General features: G+C 33.1%; 1 protein-coding gene across 1 annotated transcript in view; it reads right to left on the minus strand.

Annotated features, from left to right (window-relative positions):
- LOC149477701 (uncharacterized) overlaps positions 1-24,104 on the minus strand; it is a 157,046-nt gene extending 132,942 nt beyond the window's left edge. The window contains exon 1 of the mRNA XM_089710211.1: positions 23,986-24,104. The gene's annotated coding sequence lies outside the window, so the exon portion shown is untranslated. The remainder of the gene's footprint in view (positions 1-23,985) is intronic.
- Positions 24,105-24,492: the final 388 nt, after the last annotated feature.

Genomic DNA, 24,492 nt, shown 5'->3' on the forward strand with positions numbered 1-24,492 from the left:
TCTCTATAGTTTTAAAAGTCTATAGCTTTTCCGTTAAATCGTAACAAACAAAAAATACAATCTTTTACCTTCACAAAATTCGTTTGACGACAAAATACATTACACAAAAACCTCCCTGTACAAGAATTATAAAACCGAGTTAGCGATTCGACTCACAATTACGTGCAATCAATACTAACAAGCGTTAACCCTCCAATAACTTTTATCAAATATACTTGTGATTCAGTCTATTTACTGAGCAGATTACCTTCAGCAGGCGAGGGTTAACTACCTAAATCTAATGGTTACAAATTGCCGTACAAAGTTGAGCGTAATGGGGACTATTTTACAATGTAGCTAGATCGAATGTGATCGGCTTTGTTATCTTAGCGAAGGAAGATTTGGTTTAGAATAAGTACCTACTGTTAATTTTATGTTATAGGAATCCGCGGTTTTGCTACAGCGGTAATAATAGTAATACATAATTATATAAGTGTATGTCTATGTCCTGGGTTCGATTCACGAGAATAAGAAAATGTTAGTTAAAACAGATCTTAATACTATTATAAAGGCGAAAGTTTGTATGGATGTATGGATGTATGGATGTTTGTTACTCTTTCACGTAAAAACTACTGAACCGATTACAATGAAATTTAGCACACATATAGAAGGTAACTTGGATTAACACATAGGATAGTTTTTATCCCGGAAATCCCACGGGAACGGGAACTATGCGGGTTTTCCTTTGAAAACGCGGGCGAAGCCGCGGGCGGAAATCTAGTATAAAATATATCAGCCACACCAAATAAGAGGACTCGGACGATATTCTAGTTTTACGTAAGAAGATATTGATATTGATAGCTTTAGTTGAGATAAATAAATAAATAAATAAATAATAAATATTATAGGACATTATTACACAAATCGACCTAGTCCCACAGTAAGCTCAATTAAGGCTTGTGTTGTGGGTACTAGGCGACGATAAATATAATATTTTAATAAATACATATATAGATAATAACACCCAGACTCAAGAACAAATAATTGAGTTCATCACACAAATATTTGCCCTGACCGGGGATCGAACCCGGGACCGTCGGCTCAGTAGGCAGTTACTTTACCACTGCGCCAACTGCGTCGTCAAAGATAAGATAGAAGATAAGATAGAAACTTTGTGTAGTTAGGCAATGTGATCGTGTCTTATTTATTTAAAAACTTCAATACTAATGTAAAGTAGCATAAGTTATTAGTTATTAGATATCTATATCTAAAATTTAATTTAGATACTCTAACTCAGTTTGCTATTATACTTCACTAGCTTTCCGCCCGCGGCTTCGCCCGGTTTGACTAAAACTTAATAAATTATATACTTAAACCTTCTTCTTGAATCACTCTATTTATTAAAAAAAACTGCATCAAAATCCGTTGTTTAGTTTTAAAGATTAAAGCTTACAAAAGGACAGGGACAGAGAAAGCGACTTTGTTTAATACTATGTAGTAATTTCTATATAGTTACAAAGCTAAAGCAATAATATAATTGTATCGATTTTAAAATATACAGCTACAAAAATAAAGATGTTGTATTTTATTCATATAACTACCGAAACGACTAGTAACCAATATTTACAACTTTACTCCATTTCAACTGTGTTCCAGCGATGCATCTATCATCCACAAATAGTGGTTTCTATTTTTGTTAGAAACCACTGAATAGTATAGCATTCGTATGAACATTTTGTATAAACTTTAGCGAAATAAATCGAACAGTACATTAATTATTTTTAATTCAAGTTACGTATAATGGAGTTTGGCTTCAGGAATCCTACTTAATAATCATCTTAATATATATATAAATCTCGTGTCACAATGTTTGTCCTCAATGGACTCCTAAACCACTTAACCGATTATAATAAAATTCGCACACCATGTGCAGTTCGATCCAACTTGAGAGATAGGATAGTTTAAACATGTAGGTACCACGGGCGAAGCTGGGGCGGACCGCTAGTAATATTATAAATTCGAAAGTTTGTGAGGATGTGTATGTGTTTGTTACTCTTTCACGCAAATACTACTGAACCGATTACAATAAAATTAAGCACACATATAGAGGGTAACTTGGATTAACACATAGAATAGGTTTTATCCCGGAAATCCCACGGGAACGGGAACTATGTGGGTTTTTCTTTGAAAACGCGGGCGAAGCCGTGGGCGGAAAGCTAGTACGCAAATACATATTGCATAATAACTCATTTTTATAATTAAGACTTGATAAGTTATTGTACTTCATTGTTAACTGTTACATAGTCATATAAGTCTAGTAAATACTTACTTCGATATTATATATAACGTGTAAAATAGTATATACCTACTATATTAAATGTATCCTAAAGTATTATTTGCGTGTATTTTAATTATTTTCAACACACGATGATATATTACTTAATAATAGCCTTTACAATATCAATAAGAGATAAATAATTGTATGCATTTTTAACTCCAAACTTCGAGTTCAAAGCTTCCAAGTGAAAACTTTTGTAAGCTAGTGAATTTTAATGCGCACGTCGATAGTTGAAAAGCTCGTATTATTTTGGAGTTTATTATCTTTTTATATGAATAAAGTGAGGTGACAGGATTTACGGGAGCTTTCTGAGAGCCTTTATACAATTTATATTTCTTTTGAAGCAATAAAAGGTTCTGTATTAAATATATTATTATATACTTACAGACGTGTTACTTAACTGTGTCGAATTTATATTATTACTTTTAGTATAAAAGAAAAAAAGATCTTTATAATAAAAATGAATTGCCATGTGTTGCTAAGCGTAAAACTCGAGAACGGCTAGACTATTTCGGCTAATTTTTAACGTTTAATATGGGCACAGGAGTGTTCGAGAAAACACAAAACAGTTGGGCAGGAAAGCTGCTGGGCAAGCTAGTGATTGAATTAAAAAGCTTTCAAAATCTATGATTTTAATACTTAATTAAAAATAAAAACTAAAAACTAAGTATGAATGAAATTATGCATGTAATTCCAATAACATGATTTTGTGTAAAAATTACCTAAATCATATTCAATCTTTAAATTCTACTGCATATCATAAAATTACAACTAAGAATTTTCTATGCATTTATGAAACAAGAAGATGCCACATGCAAAGCAAATAAACTTCTAGAAAATCGGATATAAAGAAACTTGAGACACATTTGCATCTGTAACCTTAGATCTCCGAGAATTGAAACAGCGAAACTACAAGATGTTAGTAATGCCTTCTTCGAATAGTACATGTATCCTTGCTATTTGCTAACCTAGTTAAACTTATTTACCAACTAGAGTTAGTATTGCTGGCAATTTATTAAGATGTATTGGAAAACTAGAAACATTAATTTGTAAAAGAAATAACATAACAATTCTTAACGATAGCTCTTAATTTGTAAAAGTTAGTCTGTATAAATTTAGTTTTAGATACGTTTCTCATACCAAAGTGACGCAGTTAGAAGTTGTGTTGGAATAAAGAACCTATATTTTTTTTAAGCAAATACCTATTAAAAAAAGAGCGTGTGTGCCGAGCACACATGTTTCTGACACTTCTATGGCAAGATTCAAAGATAACAAATTCGTCGCCTTACTCCATGACGTGACGATACTGTCATGACCTTGAAATTTTACTCTCAACGCGCCTAAAGAAGTTTCACTTCAAAAATATTTTGTAGTCCACAAGTGACTGTTTCTATTTTCTTTTTTTTTCTGAAATTATAAAACAACACACTGAAAACATGTTTTTTGTATTCAATTAAACACAGTATAGCACAGTACTATAGTATCCATTGTCTTAGTCAATAGCTTTGTTTTCTAGGTTTTTTGGCGTGAATACAAACCAAATAGATCCTTTGAGAGAGGTAGAGGTGTAGGAATTCTGTTTTCAGCGGCCATTTTAACAATGTGCATTGACCTGACACAGGCTTGCAATATAAAAATTGCTGTATCAATTCTATAATCTATTATTTATCGTGGTTAAATTCTAAAATTATACTGTTTCATACATTACTTGAATTAAAATAAAGGGTAATTTTCATATCCAGCACTAAAGAATACTTTTTATTGAACTAACGAGTTATTTTCTTAACGAATAGAATAAAGATTTGATTGACCGAGATAATTGAGCCAAAATGGTTCCTCTAACTTATGGATGGACGGATCTTTGTTACAGATTACTAGAATAAATGGTATAATTAGACTTGACTTTCTGTACAGTGCATAAATAATTATTAAATCAACGCATTCAACTATGTATTTAGTGAAATGATTTGGAATTCAATGTACCAATAAACCGGGAGTAACTGTATACTATATTCATAAAGATCGGATAAGTATCTAGAAGGTTCCAAAACCTCTGTAATTCAAGTGAAGCAATATAATAAAAAGCTCTTCTTATACTGGTTATATTTTTTCCTAAGCTACGACGAACTGTATCAGTTTCGTTTAGCAATATTTGGATAAAATGGATCTTTCGTGACCTTTATTTGAGATGTTCACAATATTTTCACCTATAGGCAGATAATTAGGCTCACAAATGTATTATCCCATATTTATACAACCAACGAACGATTTATCAGCGGTAATTATTAAGGCCTGGTTATAATGAAAGCTAAATAATGCGTTACATTTGTTTAATAACTTCATGTTCACTATTATTTTTGAAATGCAAAAGTGAGGAGGGATGGAGTCTTCTGTGGTGTTGTCTAAAATCTAATTTCTGGGTACATGATTTATCTTAGTATTTTAAATGTTTTATTGCTTTTGCTTTCTTGTCTCCTCGCTTTGTATAGGTAGCAACTTAAAATGAGGAATAAAATACTAAAGTTGTAATAATTAAATTAATTTTTACCAATCATGTTTTAACTGAAAACTTTTTTAAGCAAATAAACCATAACAGTTCTAAACAATGTTGCATTTAAAATTCGCGAATTGTCTAAAAACTCCATGCAGCGGGCATTGTAACAATTTTGCGCTCAATTAAAACTTTGCGACTGGAATGAACGCAAATAATCGCAGTGTGCAATGTTAGTGAAAACTTGCCCTTAGCTTTAATGAAATAGGTCATACTGGGTCAATGACGTCACGAGTAATTCGTTAAAGGATTGTAGCTTCTAATGACGTTTTGTACTTTTCAATCGTTACGTATTTGGGTCGATTGATATGAATGAGAGTTCTATTACGTTTTATGCTTTATTAGCTTTGATGATCTGTATTGAAAAGGTATTGTACACATGAACTCGTTCATAATTTACATTATTATATTCTACAGTCTGTGCCCCGCGGTTTTACCCTCATTGCTCCACTCCTATTGGTCATAACGTACCTATATACATAAATAGTATAAGCCTTCCTTGATAATTGGACTATCTAACATTGAAATAATTTCATCGTTTCCGTCGTTCCTGAGATTAGCCCGTTCAAGTAAACAAACTCTTCGACTTAATAATGTTAGTATAGATTTGAAGGTTACTTTAAGTAAATTGATAGGATGTCTTATAGAAATATGCGTCACGTTTGGTAATAAATCATTATGAGTTATGGTTCCTTTTCAATTCAATATTTAATATGTAAATGCATTGGAGTATTCCATCTATGTATTTTAATCAATTATTTAGTTTCAAATCGATTTGACGATAAATGTGGAATAGAGAATGAAAAACCGATTATGATTCTTATAAAATACATTCGTACTTTTGTATTTGAGACACAATAAAATACTCAGGGGATAGGAATAAAATCACGATTAACAGGAATAATTTTCTACCTTCATTATTATGAAAAATTTGGCGCTTACGTCGCATAATTGATCAGTCTCTCTAAAACCCTCGAGCTGCACATACGCGTCCTATTCGTGCGAGTATATAACACCGTATTTATTATTATTTTGTATATTATACAAATGACTCATACTACTAATATTATTTAAACAGCTAAAGAGTTTAGAAACACATTCACGTAACTCGTAATTATAAAATATAATTTACAATCACTTTACAATAGTATTAGGCACAAAGTTTAATTACTTTTATATTCTATTTAAATCGATGTATCTCATTATTACTTTTCGTTCCATAGAGATAATTTAGTTCATCTCTCAATTGCTTTAAAACCAACCTTGACCTAGTACCTATTTCAACGTAGTAATTAAAATTAACTTTTGATTCATAAATTAGTACAGTCTAGTTCTATACACTTTAATTCCAAATTAATAATTAGTGTACGGTTATTCAACGGTTTTATATTAAACTAGCAGTCCGCCCGGCTTCGCCCGTAGTACATGTATACATTTTCTCTCCATAAGAACCATCCTCATACTTCAAGGAATATTATAAAAAAGTTTTCGATTTTTGCGCTAAGCAACACATTTGGCTATTCATTTTTATTATGGATAGAAGATTTACTCTTATATGGGAATTTTATTATTCACAACGTCTAATTGATTTTTCCATAATATATGATATACACGGAATATCAACTTTAGTTTACCAGCCTTTTCTGAGAATCCTTTCTCGGTTTATTCCGTTGCCAACGTATTTTAGTAACAAGAATATATTAATATTTGGCACGAAGCCTGTATAAGAATATTATCGTCGCTTCGGTTTATAGAATAATAATTAATTATAATAATATATATATTATGATAATAAATATAAGATTTTTAAGTCACAAAAACGTTTAAATTAAAGGCAAAGTTCAGCGTTGCTTTTGTTAAATATGTATAGACTACAAGCCCGCATAGGACAAAAATATGGGTCAAATGAACCACCAGGGGACATATCTAGAACGATAGCAGAGCAAAAAATAATAAGATTCATCACTATGCCGTCACTTGTAAGCTGTCCAACTGAGTGCAGATGAGAATTGAAAAGTACAGGTAGACTCGGTAAATTTTGGTCATATATTTTTGTACGGCATTCTTAACCATCGATAGATCCATTAAAAATAATAAGAAACCGCTCAGTGCCGTACAAAAATGGTGGTCCACCAAGTCGGAATTTTTATTTAATTTCCGAAAGTTGCCGAGGGTAAATTTGGTCATTTGACCATGTACGGCATCTGTGTCATACTATTGCTATACTGCTTTTAATCCATTATTCCGCAACGCCGTACAAAAATCATGGGGACAAGGGGAAAAAATCGAGAGTTGCAATCCCCTCTCTTTCCCCACTCCAGGGGGTCATTTGACTAAGTACGGCTTCGGTTCCAAAACATTATCTAGCACTCAAAAGTACTATTAAAAGCAATGCCGTCAAAAAATAATTGTTCTTTTAAATGTATACCAATAATCATCTTAATTTCATCAAATTCTTGATATAAAGAGCTGTAAGGTCATTTGACCCTGTACGGGAACTTTTTTTTTAACATGATATTGTAAAATTCAATTGTTGTATAGTATTGACGTTCAAAAGAAACCGTTCTAAAAAAAGTTATAGAGAAATGCAAAACCAGAAATTTTGTTAAAGTTTAAACATCGTAGATTAATGAAATATAATAGTTTTCTACACTTTATCCGTTGTTTTAAATAGTATTAACATAGATAAATTAGGAAAAAACGATGCCGTACATTTTTGTGCAGACCACATCTTTTAGGCTGATGAAAGCAACGAAAGCTACAATTTTAAGGGTGCTTTATGGCCATTTGATACAGTACGGCATTAACATATTTTTACCCAACTACGACAAAGCAAAAGGAGGGTTATGGTTGTTTACAGGTCATGTATGTATGTTCATCTATTCCCTCGTAACTTCTAAACTACTTATCAGAATTCGACAAATGACATATCATTCGTCGCGTCTGAATTGTTCACTGGATAACCAGCGACCAGCTAGCTAAAGGCTATATGGGGTTTCACAAAATCTAATGTGGCGCCCTCTAGCGGACAAAACACACAGAGTAAAAAAATAAAGTTAAGATAAATATGCAGTGTTTGGTATCATTTGAAAGCGCTTTACTTGTACATTTTGAATATGTATATATTACTAGCATTTGCTTGTGACTTTACCTGTATTCATGGACTGATTGCATATAATTCACATCTTTTCGTTCATAGCTTTTTTATTAGTTCATCAATTTAACGGAGTCCATTCCGCCTGACTCCGACTTTCCAAGGTGATAATTAACCACCTCGAGCTTCTTAATATTAATGTATTTTTATATTTTATTATAAAAATATAAAGCAAACATTTCGTTATATGGATTTTTTTCTTTTTCAGATTTTTCCCCTTTGAACCAACGAAAATGTACGGCACATGAAAAAATATTATCTATGCATAAAATACTTTAAAAATAAATTTATTTCGTGTTGTGTCAAATGACCCCGTGGAGTGGGGAAAGAGAGGGGATTACAACTCTCGATTTTTTCCCCTTGTCCGATTTTTGTACGGCGTTGCGGAATAATGGATTAAAAGCAGTATAGCAATAGTATGACACAGATGCCGTACATGGTCAAATGACCAAATTTACCCCCGGTAACTCTCGGAAATTAAATAAAAATTCCGACTTGGTGGACCACCATTTTTGTACGGTACTGAGCGGTTTCTTATTATTTTTAATGGATCTATCGATGGTTAAGAATGCCGTACAAAAATATATGACCAAAATTTTCCGAGTCTACCTGTACTTTTCAATTCTCATCTGCACTCAGTTGGACAGCTTACAAGTGACGGCATAGTGATGAATCTTATTATTTTTTGCTCTGCTATCGTTCTAGATATGTTCCCTGGTGGTTCATTTGACCCATATTTTTGTCCTATGCGGGCTTGTAGTCTAGCTGTTGACTAAAAAGAGTTGATTGGCTAATAATTGTCCGCTTAGCTAAAACACTATTGAGAATATTAATTGTCTTTGTAAGAAGCACAAACTCAGTTTAGTTTCTTAATAAACGACTACTTACTCGATAATATATAACGTTTATATAATGTCACGCTTATATGTATAAGCCTCACCTAAAATATGTAAGCGATTTCATTAGACTCGATTTTGACCCACTTTAAACGGACAGATTTAATTCAAACTTTGTACACTTATCAAGCAATCGTGACAATACAATAATTTGAACTAATTGAAGTGTGTTTTTTAAGTTTTTCAAGCTATATTTTTAATAGCATTTGAAGTACAGCGAGCACTTATTGATGTGTAAACTATGCGGTAAGCAAGGTATACCGTGGCTCGTTTATTGATGGGTGACCGCGTGGATATATCATTCAGTTGAGCGCCTCCGTACTATGGAGTATGGAGGGCACGTAAAAAGTCAAGTCCGATCGTTTAATATTACTCACAGTTAAAATAAGCATGTTTAAATAGAACTGGTACGTTTGTTATAAAAGAAAAAAACAATCAAACAATATTCATCACCGCCAGCTTAAATCTGGTGCTACTGCAGAGACACAAGCTACTTGCGCACATATTTTTTAAGATGGCAAAGTGCAGGTTAGCAGATGTTGAGATGTCACAATATAGGTATTGTTAACATTTGGATCTCGGACTATTCACTGATTACAACAGTATTGGCTTAGTAAACCGTATTAAAATTAAATAAAAACATTTTTTTATTTAATCCAACAAAACTCAAATATATTTGTCGTAGTTTATCGTAGACAAGCAAAACTTAAATAGCACTACGAAGTATCTCCCGCATTACATTAAATTCCAAACTTATACATATAAAGACATAATATTTACCAGACGCCTTTTGTTACTTAACATCTCCGATATTACGAACCTCCTTCACAAAAAATAGCAATTACAATTTACTCTCCTAACCAAAGACCATCCGTATAAGTCTGTATACACAGCCCAGTTGGCTAACAGCCAGGCGAAGCCACTAAAATTAATTTAGTGTAACACACCCTTACGGTAAGTGTCCGTCATGAAACCATTCCACCTTTTTCATTTAATATTCAACTTTTATGAAAATTTATAATCGGGTAAAGTTTGATATGTATCAATGCCCTTTGAATTTTTTGTGATGTCAGCTTAATGTCTGGGTACATTATATTTCTTATTATGTAGTTTTGTGTGTCATAAGTTATTAACATCTATACATTATTATAATAAATCTGTAGAAGGGTCATTTCTGTACATTGAAAATATTGAAAAAATAAATAGCAGGGGGTGTTACTGGATCGATACCAAACCCAAATATGTGATTAAAAAAATTTTTGTCTGTCTGTCTGTCTGTCTGTCTATCTGTAGGTATGTGAAGACATCACGTGAAAACTACCGGTTCGATTTCGATGAAACTTGGTATAATTATACCTTATCATCCTGGGCGTAAAATAGGATACTTTTTATCCTGGTAAAATACGTAGAAAAAAAATTAATCTTAATTTTTCAGTTTTATCCATAGACGTTGTTCTGTAGAACCGCGAACACGTTGCGTATTATTATAGGCCTAGCCTTATTTGGGTCCAATAGATATTTATAAGATGTCATTGTCAGAGTTACTCAAAATGGAGAAATAAACCATCCACGCGAAGACCGACATCCGCGCGGACGGAGTCGCGGGCGGAAGCTAGTTATTTAATTATTTATGTTGATGAAGTTATTTAATTTGTACGATAGTTGTTTCTAAATTGTGACAATATATGTGCATTTGCATCAAACGAACATAGATCTAAAGCAAGAGCATTTCGTGATCTTTTAGTGTAAACGAAAACTCGTATTCAGTGTTGTTCAGTATAAGAACATTGCATAGAATCTTTTCGAACGCACTAAGAACAAAGAAAGATGCTCTACGCCTGTTTACACTAGAAGAATTTGACATAGAGGGGTAAGAAAGAGCATTCGCTCGTTTGATACAAATGCACCGTAAGAAAAGAACTCCGAATAAATAATTTACATGTTAATAATATTTTACAACAACACAATAGAAAAATACAATTAGTGCAATAATTACTTACCACATGCTTAAAAAACCTATTACCTATTAACACAAATGAAACGAGAAAATGTTGCCTACAATTACAATTTTAATTGAAGATTTTTATAAGAAAAATTGTAGATACTTATGTATTAAAAATTATAAAAAATATACGTAAATATACATCCAAAAAAATTGGTTTTGCTGTGTTTAATTGCGATATTTATAGAGGCAGGAAAATACAACTGTGCCACAGCTTTCTTAACCTTTTAAAGGGGTCAAGTTGAATTACGTTACTCCGTACCATTTATGATTTAGAAAAATCAAAAGTTTGTATATTATATACTTTCTTACTTTAAAATATTTTGCAAAAATTTTAATTAAAGGTTTTTATGAAACCCAGTAAATAAACGAATGCAGTAAATCTATACTAATATTATAAAGCTGAAGTTTGTTTGTTTGTTTGAACGCGCTAATCTCAGGAACTACTGTACCGATTTGAAAAATTATTTAGGGGTTAAGATAGCCCATTCATCGAGGAAGGCTATAAGGTATATAGGTATATAAGGTTATAGATATATTTAATATCATTACGCTAAGACCAACATGAGCGGAGCCACGCGGGTGAAACTGCGGAGCGCAGCTAGTATGCACATATAAACGTTATTTGAAAAAGAAATATTTGAAAATATATTGTCCGTTTCTACCCTATTAACTGCTGATAAATTTAAAGTAGCTCTGCAGGTTTATTTTCAAAAGAAAACTCGTCTCTATTTTAATATGATTAATGAGACTGGCCTATATTTTTATCGCATGCTCAAACCTAATAAGTTCTTCTACTTTTGCATAGCTAAAGTCGTCTACTACATAAATAACTCCCCTTTTCAATATGTCACAAGTTAAAAAAATGCACCCTGTAATATTATTTTATTTTTAAAATCCACCCTTTGCCTCTTTTGTGAAAATGTAGGTCATTTTTTATTCAGCCTTTGCGCCTAGAAATAACCTCGTCAAAGAATTCTATTTTACTACAAAATACAGTATAATTTGTTGTTACAATAATGTTATGAGTCGCTACTACGCTGTCATTATTTCGCTAAGCTGTTATTATCAGGGTCCTCAAAAACACGAGTACTAGTTACTCGTCCCGGCTTTACTCGGTTGGACTTGAATTAAAACAAATAGAACATAGCTTATAGTAATGAAGCGTTATAATAATGTAAGAATTTTAATTTTTAATTGGTAAAAACACACAAAAAGTATTTCATCTTTGTAATAATGTAGTATGTATAGGTGAAAAAATAAACAGTAAATTTTAATAATAATAATTAGATTAATGGTAATAATGTTCTAATGTATATGTAATATCTTAGATGACTTTGTGTGCTAAAAAAGAAAATTATAATGAAAAAATAGTTATTTACTTTCATATATTTTACCTACAATCATCATCTACCAAAAACAAATCAGAGGCATCCATACTTATTGCGGCCAAGAGGCAATTCATTACGAGAAACTGTTCCAAATTCAGCCAGAATTTACCAATATATGAGTAAAATGGAAATGTTTGTGAATTCCAAATGAAATTAGATTGCTCTCGTTTGCAATAACATTAGTTTGAATTTCAATCCAATTCAAATTAAACAATGTGAATTAAGTTTGGAATAAATATATTTATTTTATTTTACTCTTTAATACAACTAAACAGACTTACATACTAGAACATACAAAAATAAAAGCAAGGAGCAGTTTAGTGTATTTGGCGGCCTTATCACTTAGTAGTGATCTCTTCCAGGCAACCAGGAAGTCGTATAGCTAGGACGTAGTCATAGATTTTTAATAGTATACATAGTGAGTCTTCTTTCATCATTGAAATATCCAAACAATTCACTCCCTACCACCATATTTCCTGAGCAATACAATCTGGACCTCTTAAAAGCTAGGATGAATAGGTGCCTCCTAAGCTGCATACGTGCGTGGCTTGCCATCAGGTAGGATTGTGGTCAAACGTCTGCCTATCGATTATTTATATTTAAAAAAGTTAAATATCACAGATCAGATTAAAACTTAGGACCATCATCATTAATTTAGAAAATATTTTACGGCTTTTGGCTCATCCAGGTATAACTATGCTTCGATTTAAGTACAATACAATATTTAACTAACTAAATATTTTACTAATATAATAAAATATTTAAAATGTCCTTGATGTTGTATAAGTTCTCGCACCTTATATTAAATTAAACCCATATTTAAACTAACATTTGACATGCATTAATAAACTTATGCAAGAAAATATACAATAAAATATCCATACATGCAAAACTAGGGTGGGTTACAATTTAAACATTTTATAAATAAAACAAGATCGTCTAGACTCAGTAAGTCATGCAAATATTGCTGAAAGCTCATGAAACCTGTATAAATAATATGCTTAGTAGTTACATACCTTCATATTTTATTTGTAGGTATTGTACAGCGAAATCTATATATATAAAACTCATTAACAGTCAGCTCTTACGTTATCTAGAGGATCACCAGCTGTTAAACGACCACCAGTACGGTTTCCGTCATCGTCGCTCAGCTGGTGATCTTCTTGCATACCTGACTCACCGATGGGCAAAAGCTGTTGAGAGTAAGGGGGAAGCGCTGGCTGTAAGTTTAGATGTAGCGAAGGCCTTTGATCGGGTGTGGCACAAGGGGCTTCTTTCCAAACTCCCATCATATGGTCTACCCCAGAGATTGTGCAATTGGGCAGCCAGTTTTCTAAAGGCACGTAGCATCAAAGTCGTTGTAGACGGACATTGCTCCAAACCCAAGCCTATTAATGCTGGTGTCCCACAAGGCTGTGTATTATCCCCTACGCTGTTTCTTCTGCATTTCAATGACATGTTGCAAATACGCAGCGTTCATTGTTATGCAGATGACAGTACTGGTGATGCCTACTACGCAGGCCAAGCAAAGACCACTCTGGAGCAAACTAAATTGTATCGAAACAACCTCGTGTCTAACATTGAGACCACCCTTGAGAAAATCTCGACTTGGGGCCAATCAAACTTTGTTGATTTCAATCCGGCCAAGACACAGGTCTGCGCGTTTACCGCCAAGAAAAGTCCTTTTGACGTATCCGTTAACTTTCAGAACACCCCTCTCACAGCAAAACCTAGCATCGGAATCCTTGGGGTCGAAATTACGTCTGATGTCCAGTTTCGCGGTTTTTTGGAGGACAAAGCTAAATTAGCTTCGAAAAAACTAGGGGTGCTCGCCAGGGCAAGACGGTACTTCACGCCTGCTCATCGCCTGCAATTATATAAGGCACAAGTCAGGCCCCACATGGAGTACTGCTCTCACCTCTGGGCCGGAGCGCCCCAATACCAGCTCCTACCATTAGACCGCGTTCAGCGACGAGCTGTCCGAATTATTGACGACCCTAAGCTTTCCGATTCGCTGGATCCACTTTCACTGCGGAGAGATGTTGCATCTCTATGCGTGTTCTACCGGATTTATAACGGGGATTGTTCTGTGGAACTTTTTGAACTCATTCCAGCTGCTGAATTTCACAATCGCACCTCTCGCCACAAATTAAAGTTTCACCCCCACCATCTGGATGCATGGCGGTCCACCACAGTGCGCTTTTCTCGACACTTTCTACCAAGAACGACAACCTTGTGGAACGACTTACCATCCTCAGTGTTCCCAAACGGATTCGACACGGAGACCTTCAAAAAAAGGGCATATTTACACCTCAAAGGCCGGCAACACATTCGCGGTGGCCCTAACATCGCGAATGCTTATGGGCGGCGGGCATCACTTTCCATCAGGTGACCCGCCAGCTCGTGTGCCTGCTTAAGCGATAAAAAAAAAAAAAACTCAAAGGTGACTGATATAGTGATCTATCAACGCACAGCCCAAACCACTAGACGTATCGAGCTGAAATTTGGCATGCAGGTAGATGTTAGGACGTATAGGCATCCGCTAAGAAAGGATTTCCCGAAATTCTTGCGGGAACGGGGAAAAACGGGGATGCACGTACAAAGTCGTGGGCGGAAGCTAGTGATATAATAAGTTAAAAGTGTAGATAGGTTACCAACATTCGATCTCCAAAAACGGCAAACATAGCACACGTTAAAACGTGGCTTCTTTGTGGAACTTCCGTAGCGCTTATAACCAATCTATTTATTAACATTGATACAGCGTATGAAAAACTATAAAGTCCATTTAGCATATAATGAAGCAGTTGTGGCTCAGTGGTGAGACCTCGGACTTTGAATCGATAATTCCGGGGTTCGAGACCAGGCGGGCTTGCAGGAAATAAATTGATTTTTCAACTTATCTGCGCATGTTGTAACATCACCACTGCTCGACCGGTGAAGGAAAACATCGTGAGGAAACCGACATGTCGAAGAACCAAAAGCTCGACGACATGTGTCATCCGCCAACCTGCACTTGGCCAGCGTGGTGGATTATTGTCTGGCCCTCATAGGAGGCCCGTGTGCCAGCAGTGGGAACGTATATGGGCTGATGATTATGATGATGATGAAGATAGATTTCCTTTGCTAATAATTATTTTATTAATCTATAGAGAAATTAAATTGAGAGTGTACTTTTTTTGCGTGCTAGTATTTTTTTTCTACCGCACAGTTTGCTATTTCCATGGAAGAATAAATAAGTAAAAAAAAGCTATAGTATCATATAAATAAGGGCCACTGTTATAACCCTATTTTACTTATACAAGGCTTCAAAATCCATGTCAAGCGTACGACGTTCATTTACTGAGAAACAAGAGTTTATAACATGGCTGCTGGTTCTCACTTGCCTTGTGACAAACTTGTACTCAAATTGGCTAAACAATGTAACTGGAAGATGCCGAAACGCCTGTGGTTATTCATGTAACATTTTACAGAATTTGCATATATATTATGGTTATATATAGCTTGTACCCGTGGCATTACTTGCTTTGTACCCATTCAGGTAAAAAGTATCCATGTGCTAATTCAGACAATAGTCTGCCTCTCCACCAAATTTCATACAGATCTGATGAGCTGTTTTATGTTAAAGAACAAGTAACATCCATACATTCTTCATACTTTATTAGATAAGTAAGATGGGGAAAATGTATTTCACAATTATTAATTAAAATATTTTTTTAGGAGCAGTTTCTCTGAGAGAACACATGACCACTCTACAACTGCTCTAAATGGTCAAAAATGCTCAAAAATACGATTTTCAAACTTAAAACATAATAAATTCAGACTTTAACATCTAACCACCTGAATGTACGCGAAGTCAAAGCTTCATGTACACTGTAAACGAACAGACAACTTTACAAACAATCGATCTACATTCCGCCCGAAGCATACATGTTTAAATACCCTCCTTTATACATATTATGTAGATATGCATCAACAAACAAATTTCGGAATCCATTTATATTCATATTCGAGTATATGCTGATAGTTTGTGGGGCGTGGTTTAAGTGATGGTGATATTATGCTGTAAGAATATATTTTTCTTTTAGCTAATACCCTAATACTAACAACCTACCCTTTTGTGACTATAGTTCTAAAGATAAAACATAGTATATTCAGAGACCGATTTACAATATGCTCAATTAAATTTATGAAATGAAATGAAATGAAAATAAGTTTATTATGGACACAAAAAAAAGATACAATTTAGTTAAAAAAAAAAAGGAACTTAAAAGATATACGTATGCCATAATTAGGCCAACCACTCAGTGTGTTATCACTGATTTTCAGTGGCCGCCTTAGGATGTCTTATTGACAGTAGATGTATTTCCGTTCAGACTAAGGTATCCAACAATATGCAAGTATAAATATAATTGAATCGATATATATACTTTATAAATATAATAAGTAAATGAATAATATATAATATATTGTGTATTAAATTAAATTTGTGCACATTTAATATAGGTACATAGATAAAAGTCAGCAATATAATATATTCAGATATTGATACATACATATTTATATTTATATGAAATTTGTATAAGTGAGTGTATTTTGACACAAAGAAAATTAATCAATAAAGGACAATTGGATGGGGTTAAAATTTCTGATTGCGCTTTTGAATGTCAAGAAGATAAGACTTCAGTTTGTTTTTAAAAGAGAATACGCTTTGTTGGGAACGAATAGGCGGCGGTAGGTCGTTCCAGCATTTTGAAGCTTGGTATCTAAAACTCCCCCTAAATGCGGATGTTCTGTGAAGAGGTATTTCTAATAAAGAAGTTGCGTGACGAGTCTGGTAGGCTGTATTATGATCCGCCAGCCATTTCAGTTTGTCGTACAAATACACAGGCACTCTGTACTTTAAAACATTAAATAGAAGCGTGGCCAGGTGCACGTGGGTACGGTACTCCATTTTTAGAGAATTGTTATAGGGTATCTATTAATTTTATTATTACACGTGATCGCGATTATAAATTTATGTAATTATGGTTGGTAATTGTATAACTCGTATTATTATAATATCATCTATAGATAGCAGAGTTCTTAAAGATATTATGTTTCATAACTACATAACATAAAACACAAGCAACCTGGCACTACGCGATCCTAGTCTAAAGTCTCTCTACTCTAAAGTCTTTCTACTCTAAAGTCTTTCTACTCTAAAGTCTTTCTACTCTAATACCCTAGTTCTAATTTAAATGATATCGAAATTCCCAGAATTTTAACCGCGAATTTGCAAGGTTATAAAGTCCATAATAATGAATGTGCTTTTAATACTTCTAGCAATTGAGCCAAACGTAATTCATAAAGTGATTTGTTCGCGGAATAGCCATTCGATGGAGTATTTCCTATATATATAGTGACCAAATTGCATTTTGCATAGCAATCGTCTGGCCGATTCAACGATAAGCGAAGTTCATTAAAAACAGATTAATTTCCCGCGCAAATAATCCATTTCGAATTATACTTATTGTTATTGTTTTATGATTTAATGGCCGTTTGTAGTGTGGGGGCTTTTTTATTTGTACGCTCACGTTTTTAGTTTAAATTAATATACTTGGTATTACGGATTTAAAGTTAATTAACAAGGGTTTTAACACAATTACAGATTTTTTTAAATCTATATAATGTTATAAAGCTGAAGAATTTGTTTGTTTGTTATTTTGAACGCGCTTTGAATCTCAGGAACTACTGGTTTGACATAATATTATTTCGGTGTTAGACAGCCCATTTATCAAGGAAAGCTAATCTTTATATAATCATGCTAAGACCAACTGGAGTGGAGCCATGCGGATGAAACCGTGAGGTTCAGCTACTATCTGTATCATAATATCTACACGAAATAGTACCTACATGCAATGATATTATATATAGTAACAACTACACACAATATGTTAATGTCTAATTTAATTTCTAGGTTGTTGAAAATTTGCGGTGGAGATGAACAACTAGGAATACACAAGTTACCTTTTCCCTTAATTCAAGAAATACAAAGTGATGTTATTATTATGAACCTGGTCCGCTCGTAAGAACACTTCCGATTTTTTCATGGAAAAAGTAGGTAAGTACCTACTTCAATGACAAAGAAAAAGGACGGCAAAGTAGCAAGGACGTCTTATATCATATTTAATAAATACGAATATAACCTATTATAATATTATAATAAGGAAGGATTTTATTTATGTATGTGTCGATATCGATATCGATTCTAACGAACAACAAATTTTTGCCGAGTACCTACTTCTATTAAATTTATTTTGAGTTTAGAAGATCAAAAATCGTACATTTAACACAAACTTGAACTTTTTCGAATATATCTTGACGAAAAAAAAAACAAACGTTGAAAATAACAAAGCAATTTTGTTATCATTTAACGAATTTGTTTCAAATTAAAATCCTCAGTTTTCAATAGTCAAGGCTATACTTAAATGAGACCTTAATAGAATCCTATTATCCTTATTGATTTCATATTGAACCTCACGCTAATAGGCAATAAATATATTTCCAAGTACATTATTATCACTTTCAAACATCGTGAAGCACCGCTTTGACATCGTTATGAATATAAAACAACGTAAACAACCTTGTTTGTATTACCGTTAACGTTCTGTAATATCGGTTTTATAACGTTTTAAACGTTATTATTATTCAATTAAAAGATTGAACAGTAACATTCTTAGATTTGAAAATTAAATTTTTAATCATTAAAGGACATTATTTGTTATATTACCAGGACCTCTGAAACATATGTCTGGAAAGCTAATTATTATAATTATTATAGGTGAGTTACGTAGGTATATGCGGAATTTAGATTAAAACTTCGAAGCCGCGCGCTGCTGTTGGTAGAGTCCAGTTTATTCTATAAAATTGTCTGTAAAATTAAATTAAACATAATATAAAAATTCCCCATCTACAGTTGTTTTCAAACATGTATGTAATGGTGATAATGTTCTCATTTAAGGAATGATAGAGGAAGATTTATGAATTATTTAAAAAATTATTTGCTCGTTTATTGCTCTATGAGTTTCTATTATCAAAAACCTAAATCCTCTAACTTTTCGTTTCTTTACCACCAGTAACAATCAAATCGATAAATAAGACATTCAATAAAAACACAAGAAACGGAACGTGCCTGAGTGTCATTTATGAGATAAAAATAAAACAATATCTAAAGTCTATTTGAAAAGTATTTTAAAAGGTCATCATTATCTTCTTATATATAAAAATGAATCGCAAAATGTGTTGGTAAGCGCATAACTCGAGAACGGCTGAACCGATTTCGATAATTCTTTTTTATTATATTCCTTGAAGTACGAGGATGGTTTTTATGTAGAGAAAACGTAAATATGTACCACGGGCGAAGCCGGGGCGGACCGCTAGTTCTAAATATAGTATAGTAATACTACCTATGTTCCTACATATTAAATAGTATATTAAATTTAAAAAGATGTCTTTCACGATACAGTGCGAAACTATGAGCTGTCTCGTAAACATAACTTTACATACATATCTTCCAACATGATATTTGATTGCAAAGTTTGAGTGTTTTATTTACTATGCAATATCTAAAGGATAAAGAATATTTTTAAGCCTTCCTACCGCTTTATTTTTGGCTCTTATTTCACGATGTAGCGCGGAAGACGGGTTTTCTACCAAATTTTCATCATAAATTCAAGTTGCTATATTCATACAAATGTCTTGCTAAATAACTATTTAAACAAAGAAAAACTGCCGCTAAGTGTTAAAGATTGAGATCAAAAATTATTAAAGTTCTATTACGTTTAAATACTCGTATATGAATGTGATTGTTTTGTAAACTTACAATAAAATCAAGAATTTTCCGAGTCCCCAAATAAATTATAAAAAGATACAAACAGTCTAAAAACCTGTCTCTAACATAATTAGAAAAACACAAAATAACTGAATATTTCAATAAAAAAAATATCTCTAGTTTTAAATATCTAGGTGACTAATTGGAGATTGGTAAGGTCAAGATTTTATCCGCATAATGAGTGTTTTAACAAAGAGAAATATATTTTGGCGAGTGGATTCTGTTGGATGATAAATTAATAAAAATCACACTGCGGTCTGCAAGTGAAACATTTTTTGAAATTACTTAAACTTTTCAACGAGATTCAATTAAAATTTTTGCTTGATTCGCGATGTTAAAATTTTGTTAGAATTGCATAATTATGTTTTATAGTCTATAGTTTGTCGTGTGCAGTTTTATGATTTAAAAAATAATTTACCTTATGAAAAGTTTACCATTATTAAGCTATTGCATAGTTTCTATCGCGGGCTTTGAGTTACGAAGTAACTATTCTCGAATCTTTGCCTTGAGCGCGGGGACCGAATCCAGAAATTCCGTAACGAAAAACCTCACGCTCCCCACTCCGACGGGCACGGAGGTGTGGCTTCAAGGCATGCATGCAATAGCTTTACCGCGGCAGTCCCCGAGTGCCACACGTCTTTTTTCATCTAGTTATATATTGTATATTTATAGAGTGCTAAATATAACAAAATCAAATTTATCTGATCATACATAAACCATGATGATATCCATAAACCATGAATCGTATTTCAGAATGATTCTTAAATTCTAAAAAGTTACAATCAATTACTCAAAAGTTGTTCACATTTTTCTTCGACAATATCGTTTAAATACATTTATAAAGAATTTGAATGCTATAAAAGCTTAATACTAAATCTTTTAACTTTCAACACCATCTATAAGATATTTTAATACTACACTTTAACACTCTGCATGTAGTGGAAAAGGTCCATTACGTAATAAGCCAGGTCTACATTAACTAATGTATCCAGGTGTTAGGTCCTAAAATAGCTCTAACCCGATGTAAGGAGTTAATGAAAATCCTATCTAGACTTCTTATTGAGAAAATTCTAGATCTATTAAATTTTAGCTTGAAAATTGATTGAAAATGTGATTTTATATAATAAAATGTGATGCGATGGATGTTTTGTAGTTGGAGATTGAACGATGAAAATGTTTAGTAGATTTTAGTGTAATATTTTAACTATAAAATTTATCTTTAAAATCCTGTATTATTCATCAAACTCATGACTTAGAGACAGCGTTTTACAGAACAAGTAATTTGGTTAAAAACAACCTTCCGGTTTGGAATAAACCAGTTTCAACATTTGTATAGGTAATCAATAATTATAAATTTCTCTTTATCTCTATTCTCTTTAAATATGGTAAGGTATATATATATATATATATATATATATATATATATATATATACCTATATACTAGATTTCCGCCCGCGGCTTCGCCCGCGTTTTCAAAGGAAAACCCGCATAGTTCCCGTTCCCGTGGGATTTCCGGGATAAAACCTATCCTATGTGTTAATCCAAGTTACCCTCTATATGTGTGCTAAATTTCATTGTAATCGGTTCAGTAGTTTTTACGTGAAAGAGTAACAAACATCCATACATCCATACATCCTTACAAACTTTCGCCTTTATAATATTAATATATATATATATATAACTTTCAAGTAGTCTAAAATTACCCCTCCTTCCTCTCACGATTCGCATATAAAAATCTATACAAAAACCAGCTTGCAATATTTCCCGCAAATGTTAATTAGTTATAGCACTGAAAGCGAAACAATACTGTCTCAGAATAATGGTTCTGACTTGACCCGCTTTTTCACAATAAACCCTTCGCGATTCATCATTGCTGCCGCCATTACGTGACGGTATTAATTACGCCATGACAGTTTTGTTAGTCGTGTTGACAATACTGATGTGTTAGGTTTAAAAAATAAGCAACAAGTTGCAATGGAAGTTAGTATTGATTGTTATTTAGTTAATTAGGTTTCCACGCAGTATGTGGTAATGTCAAAATCATTTATTCAATAGGTACTATAAATAGGTAAGCGTGTCACCGTTTTCCTTGGCAAAGCCACGTACACACTGACCAAGCTGGTTCACGCAGCAATTGCTTCGCAAGGCAGCTCGCTCTGTGTGGACCGGCCTTTTATAGACCCTTTTGAAATCGTAGGTTTTTAAGATGTCGTATGTAATTCGAAAAATTAAATTACATATTTCTTTTAACTTGCTTGTAAATCAGTCTAATGTTATTGTTTTAAAAGGAAAATTTGTTGATTTGACAATAAACTCTTTATTAATATTTATTTAATAATAACAAAACCAAAATGAATAAATTTAATTTCGTTTTAACTACAATAATCAGTAGAATGGCATATCAATTAAATATTCAAACTAGATAAAGTTTGAGATAGATCTACGGTACTTTTCTTAAAGATCCATCGTCTTGAATAACCTAATGGCAAAGTATATATTATTCCTTGAGGAAAGTTTCTATCAAGAATAATTTGTTAATTATAATATTATAATAAATTTTCAAGTATTTGAAAAGACGATAAAATCTTATAAGCGCGCGCTAGAGCGGTTTTCTTTCAATATGGGTTCAATATTTCATTTTTTGACCCAAAAGCAGGTTAATATCCTATCCTATCCAGTGAGTCATTAAAGTTGTCATATTGTAATTTATCGTTCAAATTATTTATACACAATAACGTTTAAAACGTTATGTTGATTTAATTGTAACTAATTTCCGCTTTGCTTTATTTTATATCTATCTACATCAATTGGAAATTTATACGTATGAAAGTAATCTTGAACTCATATATATAATATAATAATTAGTGATTAGCTACTTACCCATGTAGTGCGCTCCTTTCATTAAAACTCTAACAACTATTAGTATAACAGACTAGCGGTCCGCCCCGGCTTCGCCCGTGGTACATGTTTACGTTTTCTCTTCATAAGAACCATCCTTGTACTTCAAGGAATATAATAAAAAAAGAATTATCGAAATCGGTTCAGCCGTTCTCGAGTTATGCGCTTACCAACACATTTTGCGATTCATTTTTATATTATAGAAGACTAGCGGTCCGCCCCGGCTTCGCCCGTGGTACATAATATTTACGTTTTCTCTACATAAGAACCATCCTCGTACTTCAAGGAACATAATAAAAAAAGAATTATCGAAATCGGTTCAGCCGTTTTCGAGTTATGCGCTTACCAACACATTTTGCGATTCATTTTTATATATAAGATTATTATAATATCATCTCTTTTCTTGCTCGCACAAGTGGAAAAATTTGGATGTAATTTAAAGTATTTAATAGCTCTATGTATTGGAGTAGAATGCATTGAAAATAAAACTTGAAGGTGAAATCATGATCCTTTATAAAAACGTTGAATTATGCTCGTCAAACTTATATATAACAATACAAATAAGATTCCATTTTTTTCATGTTTATGTACATTCAAAATATTGTATTTCGCCTTCCTAATTTTTAAACAAAAACAAATACTCTTCATTGTAACTTACAATGAATTTAGCTATCAAAATTGTATATGCAGTCTCTTCGTTTTTTATTAAAGTGACTTATCTCATTATCATTTTAAACATCTTATACAGTTCGATTCAAACTTAATGGCGCCAACGCAACGCCAGTGCAGTCAAGTTGACAATCCCGCTGATAACCAAAACTGCGTATCGGAACAAGGTACGATGTTCCGAGCCGCCATTAAGTTTGAATCGTACTGTACCTTATTTTATCTAACTATAATCTTACCTGCAATCTTCCCAACAGGATGGGTAACCGGCGGCGCTGCAGTCGTCGCCGTGGCCGGCGGGTACACGGGGTCGCAGCATTCTCTCTCGGGGAACTCGCTCGCCCCAACACTACTAACCCCCAGCACGAGCACGCACAACCACACACACATCGTCACCCCTAACCCCCCATTATCCTCTTTAACCCCCACAGTTGCAAGGCCATAGCGCTCGCTCGTCATCTGTTATTACATCACAACGCAACCGCTATATATTTATCTTAATTACATTATATATTTGCCGAAAAGATGTGTAAATACTCTCTGTTTAATTTGTGTATGAATCTGAAAATAACTGTACAAATAATTAATTATACGCCACTTTGTATTTGTTCATTGTATTAATAAAGTTCACGCATCATAGATTATTTTATGCAATTGGAAGATAGTGCTCTTTTGTGACTTGGACGTTTATTTTGGAGTTGAATCTAAGTTAACATTATGGCCTCCTACATCTTATTACTTACTGA

Source organism: Colias philodice, chromosome 24 (genome assembly GCF_061535455.1).
Source record: "Colias philodice isolate Cphi_HAF_F1 chromosome 24, ilColPhil1 Martin Lab GWU primary, whole genome shotgun sequence".
In the NCBI taxonomy this organism is placed as follows: domain Eukaryota; kingdom Metazoa; phylum Arthropoda; class Insecta; order Lepidoptera; family Pieridae; genus Colias; species Colias philodice.